This window comes from Anastrepha obliqua, chromosome 3, assembly GCF_027943255.1.
Source record: "Anastrepha obliqua isolate idAnaObli1 chromosome 3, idAnaObli1_1.0, whole genome shotgun sequence".
NCBI lineage: Eukaryota > Metazoa > Arthropoda > Insecta > Diptera > Tephritidae > Anastrepha > Anastrepha obliqua.
Genome location: NC_072894.1, coordinates 130591229 through 130618647, shown reverse-complemented (window position 1 = coordinate 130618647; position 27419 = coordinate 130591229). Strand labels below are relative to the sequence as shown.

At 36.5% G+C, this 27419-nt stretch overlaps 1 protein-coding gene and 1 long non-coding RNA gene across 10 annotated transcripts in view; one reads left to right on the top strand and one right to left on the bottom strand.

Annotated features, from left to right (window-relative positions):
* Positions 1-27419, bottom strand: part of LOC129241174 (MOB kinase activator-like 2) — a 117294-nt gene that overhangs the window by 16617 nt on the left and 73258 nt on the right. The window lies entirely within an intron of this gene.
* On the top strand, positions 22507-25267 carry LOC129241176 (uncharacterized). The gene is made up of 3 exons (XR_008582126.1): positions 22507-22611; positions 23145-23446; positions 23504-25267. It is a non-coding gene; the product is annotated as an uncharacterized LOC129241176 (long non-coding RNA).

The window sequence follows — 27419 nt, the reverse complement described above, 5'->3', positions numbered from 1 at the left end:
GCTTATCAGCGAGCATATGGTCGCTCCGTAGTCTGGCCGCCACATGACTGCCGCCAGCACTGCTGTGACACAAAAAATAGGTAAATAACTCACACAACAAACGAGAACAAGGCACAAGCATACAGGCCTACAAAAAATTCTCAAACAAGCGAAGCAAATGCATGGCTACATACCTGTACATATGTATGTATAAGAATACACGAGCATGACTACAGGCCATTCTTATCTCTGCACGCATGAAATGCAAAGCGCTCGTAAATTGCAACTAACCGAAGGAGTGAACACGAGTGGGCGGGAGTGGACACGGCTGTGGTTTGCTGCTTTACTCCAGAGACGCAACAGCTTGACAGCACAGTGATTGGCACCTCAAGGTCCTGGCGGTGGTTCACATGCAACACATAACATATGACCAATATATGTAAATGCATACGTGAATGTGTGTGTAATAGATTTGTATAAACTGATTTACATGAAAATTAATAGGGAAAGCAGCTGCTCATCGATATGTATCGCATGTTTGGTATGCGTCGAGGCACAAGTGTAAAATGTGAAATGCATTTTTGAAACGAAACAATGTCAGCAACAAATGTACAAGCGTGTGTGGGTGGGGAAAGGGTATGGATGGATGGTATGTGCTGAGCAAAGTTAAACTACACGCAATTGCATAACCTAAAAATAAAGTGAAAATTTAATTAAATAAAATTAAATGCATAACATATTTTCACTTTGAGTCGCGTCTTAACGTCACTACGAAATTTCGCTAAAAACCTGTTGGCTCGACTGTCAAAAGACTTGCTCATATTTTGCCGCTAAGTATATAAATAAATGCAATTATTAACTTGAGGAGTCTGGTTTATTTCCATGAAGTCTTTAAGACAGCAGCTCACAAACCAGTTGCAAGCGCTTATATCTTATTTTACAACAAATAATTTGCGCAAATTAGTGAAGGTAGTAAAAATCGAGTATTTAATGTATTCTTCATTTCATGCATACTTCTTATTGTGATGAGGCAATACAGGGAAATACTGAAAGAAAATTGGTGTCGCATTTAGCACGCCAAAGCGTATGAGTGACGCTGGCTGAGTGACGTGAAAAAGCAAGTAATCGTAACGCGAAATATTTGCTGGATATGGGAGGGGTTTCGAGTACTGTGCCGAAACGCTTTAGGGCTTAAAACTTTTTTTTCTGCGCCTGGCAACTTCTGTTTTTCTAAACCTGTGGCATGCACGTGAGTTTTGAATAATTATTAGTATTTTTTTTATTTGTTTTTTTGTATGCATTTGTTCAAATAATATTGCTTAAATGGAAACAATATAAACACCATCATACGTTATACGCATCTGTGGTCACAATCAATAACTACTAATACTCAAACTCCTATCTCTCTGGCCCACATTATTACAAAACGTTAAAACACAGAGGTGCACCCAATAATAGCACAGCGACATTTTGCAAGGTCTTAGCTGCCTATTTATTTAAATTTAATTGTTGTATTTTTGTTTTTTTGCTTTGATAAAAATGTAGGTATATGTACAACAACAAAGGCTATATAACTCACAGTTTCACACTTTGTGCACAATTTTACAAAATTCAATTTTGATATAATTTTGTTCAAGTAACCCAAAATTCGAATGTTTTTCGATACTTTTTTTTCTTTTCTTCTTGACGATGTTATGCATTTTCTTCAAAGACGAATGCTCGATATTTGTTTGTGGAAGAAAATAAATGGGCTCTTCTGCATACCCAGAATGTTCCTAAAAATTCCAAATTTTGATGAAAATTGGTGTAATTTTTTTTTAAGAAAAAATACAATACGAAGTTTTGAGTAACATAATTTTGTTTGTGGTATAACCTACATTTTCATTAAAACAAAAACAAAATTAAAAAAACATTACAAAAAATATTTTAAAAATATAAAAAACATAAAAAAAAATATTTAAAAAATCTAAAAATAAACATAAAAAAAAATATTTAAAAAATATAAAAAAGCATTAAAAACACTATTTAAAAATATAAAAAAGGAAAAATATAGTCAAAACTCGCTTTCTATTGTTGTGAGCCCCTCTGTATGCTTAACTTTTCCCTTCATTAATCAAAGATATAAAGCAAATATAGAATTCTCGAAACACTATTTTCGACTCACGCGATTATCGCTTACGACAATATGGCTATAGATGTGTTAGTTTATTTATAAAATATTCGCAACTAAATCTTACTGAAAAGTTAATGAATGACAAATTGTTTTGTTTGAGGAAAAGTGCTTCATAAAACCTTCGCGAAAAAAATACTAATTAAAAACATTAACGATAGCGGTGACTACAAGAAAGCAGCTGCACAGATGTTGCCAATTGCTTTGAAATTGACAACAAAAAACAAACAAACAAAGATCAGAGATTCATATCGGAAAACACGCGCTGTAAAATAGTAATTATTGAAATGATTTTTGAGAAAATGAGCACAAAATCGAGATACACTTGTAAACTACAATACACACAAAGTGACACTTTGTAAAGACCCAGCAGGGAAAGCTTGAAGTAGCGAAATAAATTTCTTATACAGCACTAGTACGATTTCGCTGTTCAGGCACACCCCGAAAATAAGAATACACCACATATTTACAATTTTTTTTATATATATACATAGTTCATTCTATATTAGAGACCTTAATAATCCAAGTTTAAAATCTTGTAAAAAAATTTATAAAAATTCATCGAAATTTCAAAATTTTTAATCAGAATTTCTTAAAATAAATTTGTCAGCCTAATAAGCTTCAGTATAGCAAAGTGCTCTAAATTTTCTTTAATTTTTTTAAATTTTTCCGCGTAAAAAAATTTAAACTGGTTCGGCATTAATGAAAAAGGCCTGCGAGAATAGTAGTTAACATTCGTCGAATTTAAGACTAGTTCCGAAGCACGGAAAAATGTATGCAACCGGGCATGATTGACTCTTCCTTGGACAGCATTCCATGAAAAAGAAAAATTAAACGATTTAGTCGCGGTTCTAAATTCACTAGATACAACCCAGTACAGTTACGGTGGACTTTCCTGCAGGGCATTGCCCTGAAAGCAGTGACAGTTCAGTTTGACATGACAAATGGCGTAGGAATGATTCAAGGAAATAGCGAGCAATAAATACAGACAATGTAAATATCGAAAAGCACTACACGCGAACGCGTGAGCGATAGGAAGCCAACTAAAATACTGAAGTACTTAAAAAATTGTACAGGGGTATTGGCGTGAAACAATCGCATGTTCTCAATTCGAATATTTATTTAGCATTATTTGTAAGTAATACTAGAAGGTCTGAATAAATATTAAGAGATAAGATACCAGTCATGCTTGTGTCTTTTAAGGGGCACGGACGCCGACTTACAGTGCAAAACATTCTTTTAACGCAAAAGTAATGGAAACAAGTAGCGCAGAGTTTAAGTTCAAGCGAAATCAAATTTACGATACCCAGCGCACTTTTCAAATAATATTTACTTGAAAGTAGGCGCTGTACTTCCCATAAGCGTATTTCTTTAACTTAAATGGTATGTTACAGAAAATGTAAGAATATTTGCTTTATTTACTATAAATTTTTTTTTTACACTTTTGAAAATTACTCAATGTTCCGGATTTTCTCTTTTTCAGTAGCATTATATTTTTGCGGTCTAATTTCTTGTGTTTAAAACCGTTATACGGCGCTATAAGCGTCGAAAATTCAATTCCTCTTAATGACATCCACCCGCCAGACTAGCGGCACCGACTTTTACATCTATTACTTTAAGACTAATTACATTTAAAATGCAAATATGTACACGAATTTTTCAATTACGGTTTTTAAATGTCACGCCTTTCGCCAATGTAATGGCAGTAACTCACGGGTAATATTTTCATTCGCACGACTTGTTTTGCTGAAGAAAGCATTGGGTTAGCGAATAAGTTCGTAGCGTTTTTATGTTTTGTTTTATTTTACAACGCTTTGTTTGCTGTTTGGTAAATGGTGAGTATTTATTCGATATAACTCTTTCTGCCCTACAAATCTACTATATGTTAACAGTATTTTCGAATTACTTAATTTTTTAATTTAGTTTTGAGACTTAAAAATGAAGTGCGCCGGAGACAAAAATCAACATTTTCGACACCTGCTTTTCTTTGATTTTCATCGAGGTCAAAAAGTTGCCAAAGCAGCCCGAGACATTAGCGACGTGTATGGAGGTGTTATAGACGATTATACAGCACGGAAATGGTTTGCGAAGGCCTTCTGAATTCGATGAAGAAACTCTCAAATCACTTTTGAAAGAGAACGGCCGCAAAACCAGTGGTGCATTGACGGAAAAAATTAATTGCGATCATAAAACGGTTCTCAATCACCTTCATTCAATTGGATTTATCGAAAAATTTTGTGCCAGGGTGCCTCACGAGCTCAACGAAAAAAACAAAGACAGTCGCCTTCAAATTGCTTCTCAGGATCTCGCCCGCCATCGACCAACACGCAGTCACAAGCAGCGCTTTTTGTACCGAATCGTCATGGGAGATGAGAAATGGGCCATCACCTTCACTCAGGTTCTTCAAGTCAGTTAAACTAAGTTTAAACGCCCATTTTCCTGGCCACCACCACAGTTTAACTGGCACTGAAAAACCGGCTCTTAGGAAGTTTGATGCTTGAAACTACAGATTATTTTGATTTATTTCCATAATACATAGTATACAATATTTAAATTATGGAGCAATGACTAAAGTAAAATCTTTACAAGAAAGAAACACACTACAGAACCTCGTCAAATAGTCTAGACTTCAGGATTTACATTGAATTAAAGCTAAAAAAAATACAGAAAGTCTTCTATCATACCCGACTAGAAATTGTGGTAAGGAGGTGATTAGGCGCAAATAAGGCAGACAGCATTCCAAATTTGCGCCTCATAAGACAGCCAAACTAGGCCCAAGTCCCGAAAGGTATCGCCACACATCTGCGTCATTAGGCGCAGGTTCGAAAAACCGAACTTCGGATGCCCTTCTACAAATCAGTTAAGGATTCCAATTTATGCCTAAGTGAGACACAGCCACAGATTTTCGTGACCACAACCAAATTTGGTATTGTTCTGGCATGCCAATCTTTGTCTTGCCTAACGTGGGCCTGGTAAGCTAATAGTGAGGCGTGCCTCAGTAAGGCCTGCCTAATTCGGGCCTAACTGTAATTCTAGTCGGGTACTTGCAAAGCGGCGCGGATATATATTTTATTTCTTATACGTCGTATAGTTCTTTTTGTATTCAATAACAACAGACATTGGCGACTAACGTCAGTAAACATTTGCATTAAAGAAATGACAGAAATGCAATATAAAAATATATGAAGAAACAAACAAACGTTCAGGTGAACAGATCCATGCCTACACACACAAAGAATTGAAAATAAAAAGTTTAATATTTTAGATTGACACAAACATGAAAACGCAATGCGGCAGTGATAAATAGAAAACACAGACAGCAAACGAGGAAAAATATTTGCAAGCCCAATGCATTGACGAACTACGGAAAGCAGCAGCCATTGGATGGCGGCAGCACAGGTAAGGTCAACCAGCGAAGAGTGAACGGGCGGAGAGCGAGTGAATACAGGAAAAAATAAATTTTAATAGAAAATTGTTGACATTTCAATTGAAAAACAGCTGAGCAGCAGTGGCGGTAGTGGTTCGCATGACGTACGAGAGCTTTAATTAATGGCAATTGCGTGGTGTCATAAAGGTAAATTGGACTGCCAGAGAGCGGTGAGCAGCAAGCAGTTGAATGAGCGCGCGCACTAGGAAGAGCACAGCTGAGACGCCAAGAGACGCGCAGAGCGGCAAGTGCCCAAGTAAATTAAACGAATCGAATTCAACTAATCAGGCAGTTGAAAGTTTAATTAATAAATACGACAATGTCTTGTGGTTGTGTAAGCAAAGACAACAACGCAGTACAATAGTGGAAGCAGACAAAGAAATTCGAAGAAGAAGTGGCATTAGCTACGCACAGAAGTCAGAAGAAAGCACAAACACTTGTAAACGCTGAAGAGCTGTGTAAGAGCGATTAGCGCACAAGACGTGAAACAAATGTAGAAAATATTGTGTTTATTATTATTTTTTTCACTCTCCTAGGCCTTTTCACATGCACCCGAATGCCGAAGGTGTGGGCTAAAACAAAATAAACGAGCGACGTGTAACATTCGCGACAAGAGAATAATGGCCAAACGAATTATTGCCGAAGAATTATGCGTCAGAGTGGCAAGAAAAAAATAGAAAAAGCAAAAAGAAAAGTAAACAGTGCTTGACAAAAACTGTCTGCATTTGTACAACATTTAATTTACACAGCGGACATTTAATGAGTAATGCCACATGCCGTAAATGCATTCCCTATGTGCCTCCCCACTTTTAATAACCCACACGCTTTGGGAACCTTACAAAATCCGTCCTGAATTTGTCTGCGTCTATGACGTGCGAGCGACGAATGCGGAAGAGACACGTTAAGTTTCATAATTATTAGCAAATATTGTAAGTAGAAGAAAAAATAAAAATAAAAATTGTCGATTCACACTATGCGGCGACGCTTTTATTACAACACGGATATTGGCAATAAAAATTCGAGTGACTTTTAATAGGTTACAGCTTTTATGGATAGCTGTGCACGATATTGGTGTTGGTGAACAGAAATAAATTAGGCCCGAAATGGCTGCACACTTTTTAGTCACTTTTATTAGTATTTTTTTGCATTTATTATTATTATTATTTTATATTTTTTATGAAATGTGATGGGGAGATATGTAGCTCTTCGTAGTAGCAGCAATGACTACCACCACTCGCTTCAATTCGAAACGCTAATCACTTATTTTTTTTATTATTCTTTTCCTGAATATCACTTTTATTGTATTATTGCTCGGTTTGACATTGATTGCACATATTTTTAATTAAAAAAACTTCCAATCCACTTTCTCGCTTAAGTTACTACACTTTTTATTTTTGTCCAGCAATTTTCACCACTTTAGCACTGTAGATCACTTTTTGCTAAACGCACGTTTGCTCTCCAGCTGTGTATATAACTTTTACTCTTCATACCTTAAAGCGTTTTCATTCACTAATTCAACGAATCATATAGTATAGGAATTTTATAGCAGGCTTCATCGGGCAAAGAAATCACAGAACAATTAGCAGCATTATTGTTGTCATTACCAGCGTGAATTCGCACTTGTTAAGTCACGTGATCACGAGGTCTAGACAGCTGCTAATTTTTACTTTTCTATTTTTTCATTAATAATTTATGATTAGGAAATTGAAATAATTTTGAGGCGCTATGTGGTCAGTAATTCAAATGGATTTAGAACTCAAATGAATTAATGTGATTTTCCCGGTTCAACGAGCAGTGATCAACAATTATTAGGTCACGTGATCAAAGGTCTGGACAGCAGCTTTTTTAGAGAGTATATTTCATTGAAATTTTATGATTAGTGAACTGGAAAATTCCCATAAGCACCCATAGATAATATTCCTAGGTTCAACGATTAGTGATCAGCTTTCGCAGGAAAAATTATGAGACGCATTATTAGTGAGTTCAAATCTTTCATGAGGTCACTAGTCACACTTTCACGATCAGTAATATTTATGCTTTTCCCACTTCAAATCACTGATCTCTGCTGTAATTCGTTGTGCGGAGGTCAGATTAAGTGGCCTACGATTGCTGAATTATTGACATTCTTGAGGTTAGTACTCACTAAGCCAAAGAATACAAGCCCCGGGCATACATAGGCGTGTATAAGCTTGTTTTTTTGTATTCAAAATAATAGGATGCAAAATGTCAGAAACATTATCAAAGATTCCGCCACAACAATGGTATGTGGGCATGCTCCCACTAACACTATATCATTCCTTCACCTCCGCTAATTTCCTATTTCCTGTGCATAGGCTTCTTTCTGTTGAACGATCAGTGATCTTTACTATCATCGGAGACAAAAGGAAGATACTTTTTTCGGGGAGCAAATACTTTGACAATTGCTCAGCAAACAATTGTTGTTAAAAATGTTGAAATTTCATCTCTAGAGCTTTAAAACAATTACATTCGTTTTTTACTAGTATTCGATTTTTCAGTATTTCTATTCCGTTTAAAATTATGCCAATCCAATTTAAAAATATATATTTTTTATATATAACATTGAAGCTAAGTAGATAATGGCGGTGCTCAAAGCAGGCGATTTATTTGTTACGCTTAAATTCTCGTTATCACTGTTTTTATTTTAAGACACATTATCATAGGCGTGTAAGTAGCTCAGCCGTGTTCGCGTATAAATTTACTTGCATACATTTCCTTGTGCGATTTTCGCATAATAAAATCTAATTTTGTCTTACTCGTTTCTAAAGCAAAGCACGATTATTACAAATTTCAGTATATTTAAAAATGTCAGCAGGTCAATTTATGCCACCAAGTGATTCATTTCATTTACTTGTACGCGCACTAATATTGTCCAGACCGCATTCGATCGACGGAGCACTTGAAGCACTCTACACTTCACACTTGGCTCAGTAAAGTCATTGTGGTAAACAGGCAACGTGCACATTCAACACTTATCAAGCGGATTTGATTTTCACAGCTTGTTGCCTCTCAGAAGTTTTGTAAATATTTGCAAAATTATGAAATTAAACAAAAAGCACAGCGGCACAGGTAGTACGGTACATTACACACCAGCTCTCGTTACTGCGTTGTTAGTAGATTAGTTTAATATTTTTCTTCTATATGTTTTTTGTTTTTCGTTTTTTTTTTACTTATTCTTCCTCTTATTTTTGTTCTCACGCTGATTTTGTCGCGATCGCCGTAGTTATTACATGGTCGTATGTACCAATAAAGCAACTAGCCGCTCGACCGACCGACTAACTAGCACTACTAGTGTTGGACGCGTTGGCACGGACGTTGAGCGCAACACCGCACTGAACAATTGTTGAATTTTTGCAGCCCCCGCCCTGACAGCTCACAATATTTGCACAACTTCTGATCGCGTGTGTGTGTGTGACACACGCGCGTCATTCAATCGCGATTGCGCTCACGATTAATACTAGCGTCAAACTAGCGACTACATACTAGTACATGCATACATACAGCCTTACATACATACACATGTTTGTTCATAGATCGCTGAGCTTTGTCGCAAACAGCAGTTCTTTGAGCGCCATCAATTTTCTTTTACAGCTAAGCTGGCTGGGTAAGCGAGCCCTCTATCGAATGAGTGGTTAGGTGCTTTAATTGATATGTTATCTTGCTGGCTGTTGATATGTGTATGTGTGCTCAAAAGCAGAGAGCTTTGACTATTGAACATTGGGTGGCTTCTACTTGCAAATAAACAAAACAAAAAAAGTTATTTTTACCCGATGTATTTCCTTTTTATTTATTTATTGTGCTCTTTCTTTGCATTCTTTTCCACCTTTACGTTTTTGGGCTTTAAGCTTCACCATTTACTAACTTACGGTTGTTGTTGCACTCACAATTATTTAAAGCAATTTTAATTAATAACTTTTGTTTTTACGTTATTGCTATTGTAATGGGCAGCTACCGTTCGATTTATGAGCGCCTGTGAAATACACGACCACTTAGATACACACGAACGCCGTGCTAAGTGAATGACGTAGATCGGCGTTCGGCAATTTCTGAGCGACGTGACCACCAAAACAACAAACAGCAGCCATCCGCAGTGTACTCGTTAGCAGGGGAAACACCGATATTTGCAACAAATATCGTTCAGCGCGCGCGCGCGTTATGACGGCAACGACAATGTCATTACAGAGCACACCATAACTGGTCGACAAGTGCAGCGCTGCAATGCTGGTGTGAACGAGTTTGGCAACGATCGAGGCAAACGTGCAGTCGCCACCAATGGGGCGAACAGGCGAGTACGTACATATATATGAAAATATGTGCACATACTGACTGACAGGCAAGTTCAAATTTGTTGAAACAATTAATTTTAGATTTATACTGCTGCAAGTTTTGTTGTTGTAAACTTAATTTTTGCCTGTCATTGTGTAACTATATGATTTGTTGTGTGGATGACCACAGCTGATCGTGCAACTGATCGTCACTGCAACAACAATCACAAGGCGCAAGCAAGTGACCAGCAAAATGGACATGTGTCCATGTCTGTGTGCATGTATTTTATTTAATTAACCTATACAAGCGAGGAGTAGGAGGAGGCCGTAGCAAGAGAAAAGAAAAAACAGCAGCAAAAACAACAATTATAAAATAAATAATATTAGGTATCGAGCGCTTTAAATGCCTGCTGAGTGACATCAATTGATGATCACGTTGTTTGTGTTGTTCTAGTTGATATTTTTCCATATTTTAGCTGATTCTATTGCTACTGTTTCTGCTGCAGTTGATTGCTAGTAATAATTGCGAATCATAAATTTTGATGTTACAAAAATCAGGAGGAAAACATGCGGAAGAAAGGTTGTAAAGACGCGGTGTGTTGGAGTTTTCAATTTACGAAAATTTATGTAAATTTTTATTGAGATTTATGTGTTTTAGTACTTTTTATTTATTATTATTATTTTTTTTTAATTTTTACGCTTCTTTTTTGTTCTTTTCTCTCTTGTTTCTTGTATTTTAATTTTGATTTCATTTTCGTACTTTTTCTTCTTTATTTGAGGTAAAAATTTTTTTTTTATTATTTTTATTTACATTTTTCATTTGTATTTTTATCAATCACTTCAGCAATCTACATGAAGTGACACGTTTTCTATAGTGTAAGCAAGCAGAGATTGTATAATTTTCAAAGAAAATTGCAAATCAAATATTTATAAGGAAACGAAATTAATTGCCCTTTTTTCAAACTACATCTTTATTGTAATTTATGCAGCCTATATGCATCCTATTATTTTTAATTGTTATTTGTAAATAATTAATATTAAAAACTCAGAGTAAGTTCACACCCTCACTCATTTAATACAAAGTGTGGATGTAACTGATGATTTAGATGATATATATTTGTATATAATTGGCACCACGATTCAGATTGTATAACAGTACAATCTAAAATTATGCATTCAAATTTAAATAATCAGTTTTCTATAGAAATGGTGTGATTTATTTATGAGATGCAACGTTAGTGAAAGTTTTAAAATAAAAAATAAAAATTAGAAAAACACAATTTTTTTCACACAATCCTGCCGGAAATTTAGTTCTCAGCAGCAAAATTTATCGACATAATTCTTAATTTAAATAGTTAGCTTCTACATTCGCTTTACAGAAAATACATGTAATTTTCTACGTCAACACGGAAAATGTCTAGAACAAGCCTTGTAGAATCAAGTTTTCATTTGAAAATACAGGGTGGCTGATGAAAGCCGCTACCAAAAAAAAATTGAATAACTTTTTTTTTTTTTAAGTTATCTGTTCCATTTTTGTTTTAATTTGCAGATTGATCTTTAAAATTTATTAAAATGGATAACTTGGACACGCAAACAAAAATTTGGATAGTCCGCCGCTATCACGCACTGGAGTCCGTAGTTTTGGTACAGAGAGAGTACAGGCGGATGTTTGGCGGGGATCCCCCGAGCAGATGGACCATAATGAGACTGGTGAATAATTTTGCTGAGCAAGGAACAGTCGCAAGAAGGCCTTATCATCGAAACCCACCAGTTCGGACGGAGGAAACGATCGCTGCTGTAGCTGCAGCTATACAAAGCAATCCAAGGGTTTCAACAAGAAGCTTATCTGCTCAACTTGGTGTCAGCCGACAGTCTTTGCAAACAATAATGCACAAAGATTTAGATTTATTTCCCTACAAAATTCAAATGGTTAACAAACTGAATGCAGCAGACTTGCCGATTCGCTTGGAAACACGTTAAACTGCCTTTTCATGTCTGATGAGGCCCATTTCGATTTAAACGGCAATGTGAACAAACAAAATTGTCGAATATGGAGTACTTCTAACCCACAGATACTCCACGAGACGGAATTGCATCCTCTTCGCGTGACAGTGTGGTGTGCGGTTTCTTCACGCTGTATTGTCGGGCCTTATTTTTTTGAAGAAAATGGTCCCCTCGTTACGGTTACTGGAGACCGTTATTTGAAAATGCTGAAAGAATTTTTCTATCCAGAACTACGCCGAAAGAGAATTCCTTTCAACTCTGTGTGGTTTCAACAAGATGGGGCAACGTCTCACATAGCCCAGACTGTTATGACAGAGTTGCGACGAAAATTTCCCAATAAACTGATTTCAAGAAACTCCGAATTTCGTTGGCCCCCCAGATCGCCTGACCTTACTGCACCTGACTTTTTCTTGTGGGGTTTATGTAAACAAGAAGTTTATAAAACAAAGCCAACAAATTTGGATGTACTAAAAAAATCCATTCGGGCAACAATTGCGACTATTCCTGTCGCAACTCTCAAAGCAGCAATGAACAACTTTTTACTAAGATGCCGCACTTGTGTCAACGAGCATGGGGGGCATTTAAATTCAATTATTTTTAAAACTAGTTAAGCTACATTTAATAAAATTTAATGACCTTCAACTTGAAAAAAAAATAAATGAATTCCATACACTAAAAAAAAAGTTATTTGAGTTTCTTAATGTAGCAAAATTCATCAGCCACCCTGTATTTACTTTTCTCGAGAATTTATTGTTTTTCTTAATTAATTAATTAATTTTTTTATTTATTATTTTGTTTATTTATTTATATTTTTTTCTTTTTTTGATTTACTTTTTTATTTATATTTTTTTCTTTTTTATGTATTTAAAAATTTTTTATTTTATTTTTTGATATTTATTTATTCATCTTTTTTTTTAATTTAAAAAAACATTTTAGGAGGGAAAATTTTAAGAAAAGCACCATCCCTAAAATTGTTTTCTCATGTTTTTTATTAATAGCTGGGACTACAATCAGTATTCCCTACAATTTTCGTAATCGGATTCTCATAACTTACCGAGTTATATTCAAATGCGTGCTGCGAATCAGCGAAAAAACTGTATATCTTCGGCGCTTCGATCAATTCACAAACGGGCGGGCGCTTCGTTACAGCAGTATTTTCCACTGATTTGCTGTACGTATCGGAATATAACTCGAAACTAATTTTTTTTGAATCTATTACCAAGGTTCACACACTTCCATTATTGTATACGTATAGGAGTATATACAGGGTTGGCCATATTAAACTGACCCATGTGATTATTAAAAAAATATGGAAAAAGAAACATTTTTTTGTGTTTCATTGTGAAAAACATTTAATTTAGTTCAAGGAGATTCGTTTACATCACTTTTTGAATATGATATCGCGCAAGTGGTCGCCCTTAGCACGTATTTGGATATGTACAGGGTTGCCCATCTTAAACTAACCCATGTGATTATTAAAAAAATATGGAAAAAGAAACATTTTTTTGTGTTTCATTGTGAAAAACATTTAATTTAGTTCAAGGAGATTCGTTTACATCACTTTTTGAATATGATATCGCGCAAGTGGTCGCCCTTAGCTCGTATAGCGTAATGTGCCCGTTTTTCGGCGTTTTCCATAGTTTTGGCCAGCGTCTCGGCCGATATGGCGGCTATTTCCCGTCGGATATTGGCCTTAAGTGCGCCTAGTGTCTTTGGCTTGTTGACGTAAACCTTAGATTTCAAATTACAGTAAAAAGTTATAGGGTTACTCAATGGGTCAGTTTAATATGGCCAACCCTGTATGTACAGTCGTAAGGGGGTGTCTGTATGAATATACGTCGCATCTCAAGCTTACAATTTGAATATTGACCTTGATACACTCACGAAGCAAAAGTGTAAAACGCGATCAATATTTCAATTTTTTTGCCACGCAATCAACCTCAAAACCACTATCTTTCTATTGTCAAGAGCTATAATCCAATTTGCCAGAGCCTGCCCAACTACGTTTCGTGTTGTCCTTTTATGACCAAACAACAGAAACAGGAGCAAAGGCAATGGCAGCAGCAGCAGTTTGCATGTCATTTCATACTTTGCGCCATTATAATCCAGATGACCTTTCACTCCTTTATGCGCAATACAGTTTATGCTTTTTGAAGCCAATCCTTAATATTATGTCCTTTTATTTCCAGTGCTGTCCTGGCGTTCGGCTGTTAACGGTATCGCATATCCTGTTTAAATGTCGTCTTGCGTAGCAATTTATGTAAACTCTGCGACGGAAATATGATATGGTGAGCTACACGCGCACCCATACACTTACACGTTTACGTGAAAGGAGAGCTGCATAATTGTGGTTTTTGCTGTTTTTCTGTTCAATTTTCTTCTTTCTTGCCGTCGCTGTTGGCCATATTTCTATATTTTTCTTCAGCTCTTCCATTGTTTCAAGCTTTCACGAGGTTCAACGCGTTGTGGTTCAATCATTTTCGTCATTTCGTCGTGTTTTACAAGTATTGATATGCAAATTGGTGTGTGTGTGTGTGTGTGTGTGTGTGTGGGCGACTATGAATAGGTGTGTATGGGTATGTACGGGTCAAGGATACCAGCGCCATTAATTATTTGATTTACGACTTTGTCATTGTACACAGAAGAATTCAATTTTTTATAATTTCTTTTTGCTGTCGGTCATTAAACGGATGAAGAATATTAAGTTGACAAAGGTGAGTGGTTTTTCTTGCTTGTAATGCAATTAGAAAAGTGGAATTGTGTAATGGTGTATTGTACTTGAGAAATTAGAATTTGCATTGCAGATTGAAAAGATGAAAAAGAAATAACTTAAGGATTACTTTGTTTAGCATACAAATAATCTAAAAGACGCTGTTCTGACCTGGTTGTGAGTATGAGACTGAAAGGTTTGGCAGGAGCAGTACTGGAAGATTATATGAGTCCTAGAAATTTAGAAAGGCGAGAGAAAGGCTTGCCTTCACTTAGTGCTTAGCCGGTAGGCACTTCGTTGAATTCAGTCAAAATACTTTAGGCGGTTACTGAGCCCAGCAAAACGTTTCTTAAAACGGGATTACATTTTATTATTAAATAAAGTTATTATATTATATTATATTAATTATAATAAAGTTATTTAATTGAAGCAAAAAGATCAGAAATTTTGGTAAAAATTATCAGAAACTTTTTAAAATTGGATCAAAAAGTAACGATGTATTAAAAAAATGTAAGTTGTGAACAACTTTGAAGAAAAAAACATTAACCCAAATACGACACACTCGGGAAGGTAGGTTCTGTAATTTAATTCCGAGTGATCTTCATGGAAATTGCTATTGCATTAAAATTCACACCAAAATAAATTACAAAACCTTCCCAACTAATTGGTGAAGATTATATGTGCCAGTTTAGGTTAGGTTAGGATAAATTGGTGCACACGCGAGGGGCCCACTTGCGCAATGAATCAAAATTCGTCCATTGTTATGCCATACAGAGAAAAGACAGAGCAAAAAGAACCAAACTGGAGAAAGAAGGAAGAAGGGGTTTTGGATTGTAGTAAGACGACCAACCGTGGCTTATTACATTCCCATTAATCGCTTAAAGCTACTAATGAAATTAACCAGGTGTATGATGTTTAAACCCACAATATCCGCAGGTGTCCCCAAAAAGTAGGAGCCCAGATGTCTGAATCTTAGAAGAAGGTGCTGAGATGATGTCCCTTCACCTTCAGACAGCTTTTGCTGAAAGGACTTGGGGCAATTCCAAGATGCACCGCATGAACACCTAACGGGCAATTCCCGATAAACTCGAGAAGAGCTGCGGCTTTGTTAGCCTTGGAATTTCCCTCGAGCGTCCCCGATCTACCCGTGGCTAGAAAGATCTGCGACTTTGCATGTTTGCGCACTAACACAGCGCTCGCTGAGTTTACGTGAGGCGCATTTTTCCATCAGTAGACCACATGTTTTTAAAGGAACCCCAATCCTCTAAATCCTCTGACCAGGGTCCCCTGTCTAGCCAGCTCATCAGCTCATCAGCCAGCAGTTTCCCGCTATGCCACTGTGACAAACTACCCTAATATTGAAGTATTCTGATTAATTCGTCTCGTCTAATTTCGAACGCACAAACAACGCGTGCAGACTCCTAATTGCCGCCTGCGTATTTCTTTATTTTATTTATTTATCGTAGTATCATATGTGCTAACTGATGTAGAGAAAATATCTACTAAGACTTGATTTTAATTCAGCTGATTGAGTGTCAGCGTAGCTTTTTTAGTGGACATCAGCCAATCGCCCATGTCCAATTTGACCCAATTTACTTTTTTTTGGCAATTAATGCTTCAATTTTAATTTTCTGTTATATTTTTACTTTTTTATTTATTTTCCTTTTGCTTTTATGCACCATCAACACAACAAGACAATTCACTTCCAATTTCGAGCCATGCCGCACAGAACAGAGTCAGCAAACACGTCGTACAATTGAAATTTGTAAATTTAGCGCAATGAAATTCGCTCGTACATGTGCAAAAAATAAACAAATATCAAGCAGAAAACGAGTTCTTGGAAATTAAATAAATTAAGAAATCATTCTAAGACAAAACAAACAAGTTGGCGTTGAAAGAAGCGATGCAGTTCATAGAATTTTGTAGCAAATCGTTATTTGGCGAAAATCATTTAATAGTAAATAAATATAAGAAGAAAAAATGGAAAAAGTGATATTCGAAACAACAGAGGGAAGATGAAATCACTTAAGAATAAAAACGCTGACTAAGGCAAATCAGCAACGTCAAAGTCATACGACTTTTAACGGATTTGACTGAATTATTCTGCGGAAAGTTTAAAAATTGCAACCAATTAGTCACTGATGCACAGGCTTCCCCTCTTTCGGTCACCAATACACACAGCGCAAATTGCCAAAGGAGTGATTATGAAATATTACTTGCGCGTATTTTATTCGCAGGGCAAAAACAAAAAAATCGCCGCTTGGGGGGGCTCATCAAAAAAACAATGCATTCACATACACACTCATACATGCCAATGTACTAAAAGCAAAAACAACATGTAAGTAAGTAAACAAAAAATGCAATAACAAAAACGCCTGCTTCATTACAGTGAATTGACAAAGCGTTCGCACGGCAAAATTAATCGTCGTCGTTGAAATCCCGTTGGGACGTTATGACAAAACATAAAATTAAATCTGTTATAAAAAGGGAAAATTAATAAAATTATGCACAGAGTGGCACGTACCAAAGACAACAACAACACCGAACAAAATCAAAATAAAACGGCACACATGACTTAAAACGTGTTTGTCAAGCGCACCTTAGTTTGTCTGTAGCGATGAGTCAGCGTCAGCACCCCACCCTGCTGTGTAGAAAGGGGGGACACACCGAGTTATATGCGCGATGCCGTAAGCCAAAGAGAGCAGGTAAACACATGCGTGTGCATGTATGTATGCAAACGGAAAAAAATGCCGTTAACTTATTCAACATTTAAGTGGCCAAACGCGCTCCCTCCTTCCCATGCACACAAGCGAATGTTTGTTTAAAAGAAATAATACCACAAGTATTAGCTCATCCTGCTGAGCTGGTTTGGCAATTAAAACTTAATTTGTGAAATTACTCGCAAAAAACAAGCAATAAAAAAATTAATGAAAAAAATTAAGTCATCCATTTTGATTTGGCAAAGTGATTTTTAATATACTCTATTATTTTCTATTGCATCGATGATCGCATCCAATAGTGAATGGATGGTCACTCTTCCTCCCATTCCAAACTAAGTGCAAGCAATTAAATATTTTGGATTCGACTACAGCGACAAAATACATTTCATATAAACCTCAGTAATTTTTTTGACTGCTAACGATATGAAGGCCGCCACTTCGAAATTGTAGGCCCGCGATATCTCCATATCTCTATGATAAATGCGTCTATAGTAGTTTTATGTTCATCAAGATTTTTTTGTCCGAATCGCAGCAGTGTTAGCGGATGGCAATTGGCTAGGAAATCGCAACAGTTTTAAGCAGCACAGCTTGTCGACTTGGCAGAACTGTCAACAGGTTCGTCTCAAAATCGCTTACATCGCAAACAATCAGCAATTCCATTGGTGATAAAAACTGCTTAGCGTTCCTGATAAAGCCTCAATTGAGCGTAAGCAGGGATTCGCAAGTCTATGGTGCCAGAGGAGAACAAGTGAAATGTTCGGAAACCAGCTCAAAAACTTCTTCAGCGCATTTAAAATAAAGAATACATAATTGGTGCGTAAACTTCTGTTAGGTGCTTGGCCGAGCTCCTTCTCGTATTTGTGGTCTGCGTCTTGATGTTGTTTCACAATGGAGGACAGTTTAAAGCCGACTCCGAACGGCAAATAATTTTTTATTAGAAGCTTTTCGATGGCACAAATACACTCGGAGGTTTTCCATTGCCTGCCAAGGGCGACCGATTTTAGAAAAAAAAAATTTATCATTTTGCTGCGCATTTAAAATAGTGTCACACAATTTTGAATGGAAACAGATGACTCGGAAATATTTATAAATAAATATTTTCGTTCTAGCCAAAACTTGGAAAGTGGAAGCTTTAAGTCCTCCGCACGCTTTTTAAATGGAACCTTCCACACCAGCTCAAGTTTTTTAAATTAAAGCGTTCATTCTAACTCCAACTTTTTAAGTGAAAGCTTTCAAAATGAATCATTTTTAATAAAACAAAATTTTCTTCTCACACACATAGACACCTCTTTTCGGAACTACATATGTACGCTTTCAAACTCTTTTCAACAAAAACATATTGCCGCAACTTCCACTTCAGCCCAAGCTCTATGACATTTTCATAACAAATTTTCTTGTAGCACGCGTAATCATTGAGAGTAGCCACCTATCTAACGCAAGCACTCCATGTCGCAGTTTCAGCGCCTGTCTCTCATAAGCGTTAGCGCTTAGAAAGCTTGGTATGTAGTGCTAGCTTAAGGTTTCATTTAGTATGAACCGCACCTTGTTAGAACTTCACAGTTTACGCTTGGCTAAAAGAAAAAACAAATATGTAAATTTCCATCGAGCTGGGCATTTAGAGCTATGACAAAACTAATTAGAAAATTAACCACTCAAGCAAGAATCTCTAGGCCACGCGGTCAAATCCACAAGCTGGAGGTAAATATATAATTTGAAACTGTGCTGCGCTACTTTACGCTGTTACAGCATCCCACCAAAAATAGCTAAGCAAATTAAATGAAATAAGCAACAGAAAAGATGAAATTGTAATGTGGAATAGAAGAACGAAATAAAGCAAAATTTAAATGTATGTCAAAGTGTTTCACCTTTACAATTATATCCGCTTGCCTGAAGGTACTCTATATGGCTAAGCACTGCAGCACAGAAAAAAAGCTGAGTTAGCGTTGTACTGGTTTCTGGCAAAAAGTGGACGTTCCAACGGCATTGTTAATGAAGGTGATTGGCGAGTTGTAATTGTAGTTGTAACCGTGGTAATAGATCTTGCAGACTTTGTTGTGCTTGTTGACGTTTGCAACAGTTAGCGCATGCGCAACGATCTCACCACAACGGAGTGGAGTGGTTGATTTAGAACACAGAAACACCAGAAGTCGCAACGACTTTCGTGCTCGAATTGAGAAGCGAGTCAAATTTAAGGTAAACAAAAAAAGGTAGCGGGGAGCAAATAATTCCACGTTGAGAAAAAACAGATACGCGACAAATACGCGAAACAAAAAAAGGTGAAAACAAAAAACCGAAACGGATGGGGTTTTTCAAATAGTCTGACTGCAACAGCTGGCCAATAATATATTCTGATGTCTAAGGTGTTAGCGACTAAAGCGGATTACTACGTCGGGAAAAAAATTACACAGATCAGCTGATTTTATTGTAATAAAGAGGATGTGATATAATCTTGTTTTTTTTTATTTTTTATGGTTTTTTTCATCGATTGCAGTGAGGTAATGCGCTAATATATAAAAAAAGGGATACCAAATAAAGCAACTTGTGCTGATGAGTTAAAAATCACGCGACGCTCAACACGTTACAGATCCTAGTGCAAAGGTAATTTTGTAGTTGTAATAATTGGACACTTAGAAATTATATTATTTATAAACCGGTTCATGCCGAGCACCTCACCACTGAAATCCACAACTGCCCTCTATAAAACCCTTTTACACGCAAGAGTAATCAAGCGCTGCGCATTTTCACGACAGAAGAGCAATAAAAAACGGGGATATACCTAATTCGAAATTCTGGCTAATTTTCCCCCAACAACGTATCAGGCTATATATTGTCCATTCCATCTGGGGTATTGAAACGTAAAAACCAACAAAGTATCGATTTTTTGCAGCAGTTGATTGGATTGGACGGAGTTATTTAGAGCCACCTAATTATGTTTTTTTTAGAGGTTAGGTTTTCAAGATGAAATATTTTATTTAATGTTATGGCCAAGAATTTAGCTTTATTATAAAGATAAGGGTTTGCCATTATGTTTTAAAAATGATTTCGGGCAAGTGGCCGCCGCGGCTGGCTCAAATAAATTCCAGCCGAGAGGCCCAATTTTCGACCACTTTTTGCAGCAATTGGGGCCGTATGTCAGCAATAACGCGCCGAATATTCTCTTCCAAGACGTCAATCGTCTCGGGCTTATCTGCGTAGACAAGCGACTTCACACATCCCCACAAGAAATAGTCCAGCGGTGTTATATCGCACGATCTTGCAGGCCACGCCACAGGTCCACGGCGCGAGATAATGCGCTTACCAAAAGTTTCCTTCAATAAATCGATTGTTGCGTTGGCTGTATGGCATGTAGCGCCGTCTTGTTGGAACCAAAGGTCGTCCACATCAACATCGTCCAATTCAGTCACGAAAAAGTCATTAATCATGGCTCTATAGCGCTCTCCATTGACTGTAACATTATGGCCGGCTTCATTTTTAAAGAAATATGGACCAATGATTCCCTCTACCCATAGAGCACACCAAACAGTGACTTTTTGAGGATGTAACGGCGTCTCAGCAATGGCTTGTGGATTATGTTCACTCCAAATGCGACAATTTTGCTTATTGACATACCCATTCAACCAAAAGTGAGCTTCATCGCTGAACAAAATTTTCTTGTTTTTTTTTCGAACCGAACCATTATTTTCGTAATAAATTTGCGCGATTTGCAAACGTTGTTTAGGTGTAAGTCTATTCATTATGAAATGGCAAACCAAACTGAGCATAAATCAAGTGACAGCTGTCGAAAAGACCATCTACGAAAAAAGTAGTGCCAACTTGAAAACCTAACCTCTAAAAAAAACACCCTTTATTAAAAAAAAAAATTGTTTAAAAAATAAAAAAAAAAATAAAAATTAAGTCGTCAAATATCATGAATGTAAACAAATTAGCCTCACTAAATCCTAACTGTCTTTCTGTATGCCTTTCATTTCACTCTGACATCACGCCGAGAACTTTACACTCGCCTGCCTCGTAAAACTTGGCCCAATAACCAAATCCAGACATTTAGTAGTTGCTGCTATTAACAGACTGCTGATGACCAGCGGCACTGGCAAAGCAACTACAAATGAGCATAATAGTTTTACGATCTGGCTCATAAATCAAAACGGAACGAAATAAAGCGCAAAAAATCGCCACAGCAAATATCTATGAGATAATCTTTTTTTATGGAAAAGCAGAGTGTTGCGGCAGATAGCAAAAATATTAAAAAATAAAAAGTGAAATAGAAACAGCGACAACAAAATCACTAACGATTTCAGATGTATAGCGTAAACTGAAATTTGTTACATTGTTTACCGCTGCGATTATAAATACAATTGGCATTTAAAAATGCTGTAAATATCGATGTAATTTTGTGTGTACATACTGAGTCTTTTGTGCCATTTTAAAGGTAATGATTTCATTTTGAGTATGATGGAATAATACAAAAACAAGGAAAAAAAATATTAGTGACATAAAACTTGTTTAACCCTTCTGTACAAAACATTGATTAACACCTTAAAAGGTAAGACTTCTATGGAATTTTTTTATCATTATTCGGGAAAAAATGTTTAGAACTGCCTTTGACTTAAACTTTATTTTTGAAAGTTTAAATGCGCTCTTCTCGTAACGGTGTCTTCAAAATTAGTGATTAGTTTTTTTTTTCTAAAAGCGGTTGCTCCACGGCAGGCAATGGCAAACCTTCTTCTGCCATAAAAAACTCCTCATAAAAACCATTTGGTAAAACTGTAGGACCCTGCATTTGTGGAACAACATCAAGACGCACACCCCTTAACAGAACTACACGCACCAATTATTTATTTTTATAATAATGTTGCTCATTATTATTTCATTCATGGCATCATGATTTACAGTGAGTCACAAAAGTTTTCACATAGTGAGCTTTTCTTGCAATACTTGCAATGTTACTATGTCAATTTTTTTCGTTAGTTTTATATCAATCAATCAATCAATCAATCAATCAATTCGTAAATTCGTTAGTTTTATATAAAAATATAGTTCAAACTACAATAACAAATACATTCATCAAATTCTCAATAAAATTTCAAACCTTTTACTCTGAATTTTTTTTGTTTTTTTTTTTTTTTGTTTTTGTAACAGCATGCTAGTTTGAAGTTGCAGAAAATTCTCGTTGATTTTTAATAATCTTTTTTTACTGACTGTGTTGTGTATACTCTTCCACACAACGTGAAGCGAGATTCTATAAATAAAATGAATTTCTGAACATTTTTCGAGAAAATCAGCTCAGATAATAAAAGAGTTTGAGCTTAAAAAATCTGGAGGTACGTTCAAATCGATTCAACGCACGTAAATTAGGGTGGTCCAAGATCCTATGGTAAAAACTCAAGTTGGATGTAAAAGCCAAGGGACCCCCCAATTCTTTTCTATTTGATATAAGAAGTAAAGAGCTAAATTTTCAAGGTCATAAGTCACTTGGAAGGCAGTGCTCAACGCTGTTTGTTGTAGGAAGTTGGTTCTTCTTTGTTAAAGGTTCTAAGTCCTTAACACCAATTAAGTAAACACTGTCCGCCTGACGCGTCTTAAGAGCAGTCATTTTGATTGAAATATAGTTCAAACCTGAAACAAAAAAAGGCGTTAATTACCCGAAAGTATGAGTTTTTTATAGAAATTTATGAAAACTAAACGTTGTTGAGCACTGCCTTCTATATGTTCTAGGGTGCTAAGATTTTGCATAGATTATTATTTTATTAGATGTAACAAAATGAGAGGGTCCCTAGGTCTCTAAAAAAAACTTGAGTTTTTTGGACCACCCTAACGTAAATCTTAACATTTTTCCAAAATATTTTGGTGGTAGTGTCGATATATAAAAAAAAATTTCAAATCTGATGGAAAAACAGTAAAATCGCATAATTTTGTAGTAAGTGAAAAGGAAATGCCTTTCCCTTTTTTTATTCGCTTGGAATCACCAGTCGACTTCGATTCACCCAAAAACAAGCAAAAATCGTAAATATATTAACTGATACAGAACTGGGATGAAGAGATCGTAAATTTCACAAGAAAAAAACACGATTAAAAAGTTATACAAACAAAAACAAAAACAATTTATGTAAACGAGCGTGTAATTCTCGATTTGTTTCTACAAAAACACAGCTTCAGGTAACACCAACTGAATAGAAAAAATATCACGATTATTTCATCACTTCTATTCAACAGCTACGAAGTGTGAAAGTAACGAGAAGAAATATTGATTACACAATTATTAACACCTAACAGGACTAACAGATTTCATAACGAGGATGTAAGTGCGTTGGTAAGTTCAACAAAGTTTCCGAGAAACAAAATCAAAAAACTTCAAGTGCAAAAAGAAAATAAATCCATAGAATATTTAACTCAGGAAAACTGAGCAGAGAAAATTAAGGCAAAAAACCAAGAGCCGAATATAGAAAAACTATTGGTAAACACGCAAGAAAAGTGTGAGAAAAACTTTGAGTGGCAACAGTAAGTTTGCAACAGCAACAACAACAACGAAAAGCATACGAATATGAATCAAAGAAAATATAGTTGGCATTGCTGGCAAAGGGAGAATGCCGCCGAAGAAAAAGTAATTACCAACTATTGCTAACTGTGCTGAGCGGCAACAACAGCAAGTAACAACCAAAAGCCAAGCAACAATTGAAAAGAAAAAAACAATGGCCACAAAAACAATAACAGTAGCACAACAAGCCGGCAAAATGAGTTACGAAAGTAATAAGTCACGTTATTGGCGTATTGCCACAGCTAAGAGCCAAAACCAAGTTAGCAAGCAAAGACTGCAAAAGTTGGGACGTACAATAAATCCTTTGCAAAGCGCTGAGCCACACCGAGCGCCAGTCAACCAACTACATCGTAGCGAAGCCACCAAGTGGTTGTGGCATGGTGACGGCACAAATACTGTATTGCAGGCCTTCCCTCCCCGCGTGCAGTGAAGAAGCAAACAAAAATAAAGCAAAAACAAAAAAGCGACGACGAACGCAATAACAAGTCAAGAAAATCAGCGCGAGTGAAGGCTGTTGCTGATGCAATGGCGAAAAGTAGCAATAATAATTCAGATTGCTGCAATAACAAAAAACAAGTCATCGCTGCCGCTTGCTAGCTTGCCACAACTCATATACGAGTTAGTTGTACGCTCTGCTCGCATGTGGCATGAATGGAAAGTGCGGCACTCTGCCAGCGGTAGCAGCAACAGCAATACCAACAACAATAAGGCACATATGTGGCTTTGATTTCGCTATCGGTTGGTTGATAGTTGAACTTCCTGTTGCAAGTTATAATGTTTGTATGCGAGTGAGTGAGTGAGTGAGTGAGTGAGGCTGCCGCACGTCGATCTCTTGGTGCTCCCTTAAGTGTGTGCAGCAGCGCAGATTGCAAAAGCAGGCCATTATTTCTATTGTTATAAGTAATGTTTTTGCCATGTTGTTGTTTACATTTGTTTTTGTGTTTTCTTTTTTCTATCATTTTTGTTGTTACTGTTACTGCTATTGCTGCTGTTGCTTTACTGTTTATTAGTTTTTGCTTTTGATTGCCGTTGTACAGCGCAACTTAACTTATTTAATAACCGCAAATAAATGAGCAAAGTTTGTACCTCAAGCGCCACCGAACGTCTCAGCTCCAGCCTTAGCCGCAGCCAGCGCCCACAACCTTCGGCTGTCGAGGCAAACGCCAAGGCATGAAAGGTTGCCTCTAGTTGCCAATGAAAGAGGAAGTGCTACAGCAGCAATAAAGATTGTGCGAGTCTTGAGACAGGAAGAGGCCATAAACAGTACAATGCCAGCAATGGAATTGATTCGAACGGCATTCGAGGCGATGGCATACAACTATAACAACTGCGTTAATATGTATTTATAACGCGATTACTTTTGCTATTTATTGTGTTGTTATTGGTGAAAGGGTATTACTTTAGTGAGTTTCGCGAGGTCAAAATCTCGGTAAGCTGTATAGAGAAACAGATTTATATTTATATTTTAAGTTCGAAAAAAAATTTACCGAGCACAATTCCATCCTTTTTAATCAAAGAAAAAACCACTTTGTAGAAAGAGAACGGATGTAAAAAATATTGAGGTTGATGCTTACAGTTGCCGGATATTTTACTAAAAGCAATTTATTATCGAATATTGCAGGGTAACCTACTTTCTGGCGCATGCTTTCAGCGCGTTGTGGAATACATCCAAGGATGATAAATTTACAAGGTTTGCTCCTTACCTATGGTGAACAGGAAAATTGTGAGGGGAACTTCGGATGCCACGTCATATGGGAGATTCGGCAACCGAATTCTGCACGATCATTTCACACAAATTCGCGCACTCATCCAAACGCATATTCACACACTCGTCCAATCAGTCGGCGTTCAGACGGCAACGAAGTGTCATTGGTTGATTTTTTTTCGTATATCACCAACGCAGTCAAAATTTTTTTGTAAACACATCCCAAGTGACGTCATTTCATCAGCTGATTCTGCACAATTCTCTCAGAGTCGAACATCAGTTCAAGAACACACCTCTAAAAATCTTTTCACCAAGGAATATACCATACAGTGTGGCAAAAAAACCGGCTCGTGTATCAATCCCTTGTTCGAACCGAAATACTAATGTGGCATATTTTTTGGAGCAGTATCAAATCACTTTATCGATGTATACAAATGGCCCAGACTTCTTCGATTTGCCACTTCTCTGCTCGCTACGGTTGGGCTCTTCTCGATTGACGAACAATTTTCAGTGAGGGCAACTATACCTAATACCACGAACTCTAAGGCTGCTTCTTTTCTGATATTCAGCAAGCTTCAATACTAAAACTCATTAAATGCTTCCAAATTTCATTTTTGGCAACTTTTTTCCAGTACTGCCAATATATGTTTGCTTATGCCAGCTGGTTCATCTATTCCCTAACGCGTGGCGAATGGAAGGAAATGTATTCGATCCGGTACCGATGCGGCGAATTTCGCTGCAAGCAAAATTTTGCGTGATTGTTTCCCTCAGGTTCAAACCTCCGTGCATGGATCACCAAAATGATAAAAAGGGTTTTTTCTAATAGCAATCGCGCCTCAGCAGACAATGTCAAACTTCCGAGTGTATTTCTGCCATGAAATAGCTCCTCATAAAAACCCATTTGCCATTCGGAGTCGGTATAAAAGAGCGATTTACGGAAGAAAAAGTTATCGAGTCATATCCAATACAATTTGGAATTTCAGCCTTTTTCTCAAATATTTCGTGGCATAAAATATTATCATCTCTAATTAAAAAATGTCTGACTAAGTTGAGAAAGTTAGTCGTTGGAACACTGAGCTCCGGTGAAAAAATATGTTAGCTTTTTGCTAATTGTCTCGAAGCAAAAGCCCTGCATTCACATAGGTCAAGTGTATAACGCCTTGAACCCATTGGTGTGCTCAGGAAGGTAGTATTGATAGTGAGTTTAGGCTGATTCTTCCAACAATCAATAGAACTAAATATACTTTGACAAAAGCGGCACAAAGAGTGGCATTTATCAGGAGCTGAACAATTGTTACAAATAATTTATATTTATTATTCACTCATACATTTCTATTTATTTATTTCATTTATATACTTCTTTTCAAAATAGCCAACTAACACAAATAAAAAAAAAGCTTTGCGCAGACGAGTGGAAGATAAAAATAGTTTGTGCAAAAAATTAGCACTGAAAACAAATATTGATTACAACCTCGCCAAGGCGAATTGCAAATAAAAAAGTTATTCATATTTTGCTACCTTTTAACGCTAATTGGCAACAAAACACGTCTGGGCAGTAACTACAATTAAAAGTAAAAAAATTGTAGTTACTAGATTGACTTGAGTTTTGAATAATTTTCATGTATGAAGAAAAAAATGAAGCTATGAAGAAAAAATAGCAAATTTTAATAGCAAACACTAATAACCAAATAAATAGAAATTAACAAACAGCAGTTAGCCGTGCAACAACAGCATCTGCTACTGTGGCCGTTAACGACTGCTGCTGTCTTCGAAATCTTCCGCGAAGAGTCAGTCATAAAAGTAGGCAATAACAATTACAATTGAAATTATGAACTACCGTAAGCAAATGGCCTAACTGACACCAACAATAAATGGCTAAATGCTTGGCT